Genomic DNA, 3,268 nt, shown 5'->3' with positions numbered 1-3,268 from the left:
TTTTATGCACTTTTGAGGTATTTTAAATAACTTTTTACTGTTTTATGTTTTCTAATAAAGAGAACTCATGTAGGAATTGAACCTACATCTGTATACATTTACCTAGTTCCTATAGTGCTCTATGAGCTAATAGGTTTTAACACACTTTGTAGTCGAAGGATTCCCTTAAAGAAGATTACCTTTATATAAGCTCACTTTTAATTTACTTTTTGAGATATTTTGATTTACTTTTGAGATAATTTGGTTTACTTTGAGTTTTTTTTAGTTACTTTTAGAAACAACCTAGGTAGGAATCGAACCTACATTTTCTATGCATTTGCATAGTGCTCTACCATTTGAGCTAATAGGTTTTAGCACACCTAATAATAATAATAAACCTGTTCTTTAATTATTTCTTTAAGAGTGTCCAAACACAATGTGCTGCTGAAATTTGGCACAGCTATGCCTGTTCTGGAGACCTGTTAGCTTCCATTTTAGTATTCAATCTAGTTTAGCAATCTTTGCCATAACTTACTGAAAGAAAGGTCCTCTGTAGTCTGTTGTTTCAGCTTCATTGTTACACAATGTATACACAATCACATTTCAGACCAAACAAGATCATGATTCAGACCAAACATTTTGCATTATGTTGATCACAGTATACAGTTGGGGAGAAAAAGGCACAACAGAATTTGTTCATATGGTAAATGAGACTTATCCATGATATATTGTCTAGAGACCTGCATCTCTAATTGAACCTTGCTTGTCTTCATTGCCTGCCTCGTCTTATTTTGCATCACCTACATGTTCTCTCAAGCCCCCATCCTTGTAGGGACAGCCATCTCCCATATGTTGTTACGTGTCCAAGCACTATGAAGATAGCAACTTCGTATGACACACAATTCATGGTATGACACACAATTCATGATAAACTCAACTAAGGCAATACTAGGAATAAATGGATGAGAATTCAAATTAATAGCAACTTCTTTATATTTGGCCCACACTAATGAAGACCCAAAGCTATATATACCTTCAAGCTAAATTGTACAAGTAAAGGTTATCAATATTCAAGCTGAAGTCAATGATTATGGTAACAACCAAATCCTTGCAAGTCTAAAATTTTACAAGTATGAAAGATACATAAGAGTCTGATTGATTTACTTTTATCATATTTTTATCTACTTTCACATGATTAAAAAATATGATTAAAAGATAAAAACAATATGAAAGACTTCAATTCGCATAACTTACCTTTATGAACTAAATTATCAGGTACATGATTCACTGTAATTCTACTGATCTTTGTCAAATAAGAAGATCATCAATTAAATATGTACAAACTTTGAATTTAAACAACATTATTAAATAACTTAAAATCTAATCCAATCAAAATAAAATAGAAGCAAACTACATAATAAGCAATTAATATAACATAATAATGAAACATAAAATCTAACTTCACAAAAATCCATATAAAAAGAAAATTTAAGATCGAAGTAAGCTCTTGATGAATAGTAGAGAAGTTTTGCAATCATAAGAACCTCGACAATTTTCTCAATCATAAGAAATTTTCGCAAGAATTAACTCTAACATATGAGCAATTAAAAATCTCGAGAAATTTTATTATACTTTGTACAACACAAAATTAATAATCATATATCGCAATTAATTTGCTACATGATAATTTTAGTCTTTTGATAATACTTTTAAATATAATTGTTTTACTTTTACTTAGTTTATATCTACATTTGAATTTGATAAAATAATAGGATTCAGTGGGGAATATTGTTAAACAATTAGTGTGCATCAAAGTTTAAGCACCAATTAGTGAAATGCAAGTACCAAAATTGACAAAGTCAGTCGCTATAACCATTTCATAACCTCATAAATTATAAAAAAGAACGAATTTCACTATAAAGAACCTTAAATTGACAAAACAATTAATGATAAACCAGTGTAATTGAAATTCGTGATTTAAAAAAAAAATAGAAAAACAAATATAGAGGTATTTGTTGCAATGGAGGAGAGAGAAATGAGAGAGTGCGGCTAGTTGGTTGGGAAATGAATGGAATATGTTTGAATTAATCTGAGCGGCTCATCAAGCGCGCATCTAAGGTAGATCTAACGGCCCTAATTAGTTCCTAGTGTCTATTATTCACCTAGTTCTTATCGTAACTCGGTTATAAGTTCAGTGAGAACCCTCTTCATATGAGAACTTCTTTTAATATGTGAACCATCCTATAACCGTTGGATCTGAAAATTTTGATGGATGTGATTATTAGGTGTAAGTAATGACAATTTTGTAAATAACATAATCTTCCTTATTTTATGAGGGAACCCCAGTTAATATCAGAGATTAACAATTCAAGTTTATCTCCTCTCACAACTTTATGCATTGATTTACGTGCCACTTTATTATTTTGCTTTTATCATTTAAAAAATAAAAGAAAAAACTAGGTTGTGAGAGGAGATATATTCACAGATTTATCTTAGAGAGAAACTTGAATTTACCCTTATTTATTACTCCATTTCAATCTACTGTATGATATTTTTCTCTCTCCTCAAAGCTTTTTCAGTTGATTCCCAGTCTCTCTCCCCCTTCGAAGCTCATAATCTTGATATCTTCCATTGATATGAACAGCTGAATATCAAGTACAATTATACACCAAAATTCATTCAAATATCAAGATCTTATCAAATTGAATAACCAGGTAAATTATTGATAATTATGCACCGAAATTCAGTCAATTTTTTGCAATTTTGTCAAAAATTAATACTATGAAGAAAGTTTGAGATAATAAATCAATATAGTAGTTCAAATACCAATTTCCAATAAACCAAAGACTATGCCCATTTTTAATACTTCTTCCGTTCTTTTTTATTTGATCCGCTTTGATTTTTACACTATTCATTACCCCTCCTTTGACCGTCTTTTGTGAATAATATGTAAGGAAAAACATATTCATGTGGGATCTTTTTAAATTCGTCTCAAAAGTTCTATCATATTATAGAACTTCTATAATTTTTACTTATGAAGAATTCAAGTTATTGATCGTTAAAGTTTTGCGTTGACAAGCGTGATAAAATAAGCAGGTCAAGTAAAGTAAAAAAGAACAGAGGAAGTATGGAATATTTTTTTCTCATTTTTTCGGTTGTTTCCCAAAACCCCCAAATTGCAATATTAAACCACCATATGAGAATGTGGAAGATATAGAAGTTAAAAATATAAAAAAATACTGAAATTAAAGCTTTCAAGTGCTCATCAATGGCGTCAAGGAGAGAAACA

At 30.0% G+C, this 3,268-nt stretch overlaps 1 long non-coding RNA gene across 1 annotated transcript; it reads right to left on the bottom strand.

The window, feature by feature from the left end:
- Nucleotides 1-600: 600 nt before the first annotated feature.
- On the bottom strand, nt 601-2,581 carry LOC110699153. The gene is made up of 2 exons (XR_002506864.1): nt 2,494-2,581; nt 601-849 (listed from the first exon to the last, which is right to left on the bottom strand). It is a non-coding gene; the product is annotated as an uncharacterized LOC110699153 (long non-coding RNA).
- Nucleotides 2,582-3,268: the final 687 nt, after the last annotated feature.

The sequence above is a fragment of the Chenopodium quinoa genome, unplaced genomic scaffold, assembly GCF_001683475.1.
Source record: "Chenopodium quinoa cultivar QQ74 unplaced genomic scaffold, ASM168347v1, whole genome shotgun sequence".
NCBI classification, from domain to species: domain Eukaryota; kingdom Viridiplantae; phylum Streptophyta; class Magnoliopsida; order Caryophyllales; family Amaranthaceae; genus Chenopodium; species Chenopodium quinoa.
Note: the sequence above shows the minus strand (reverse complement) of the source record. Positions and strands in the feature narration are given on the sequence as shown.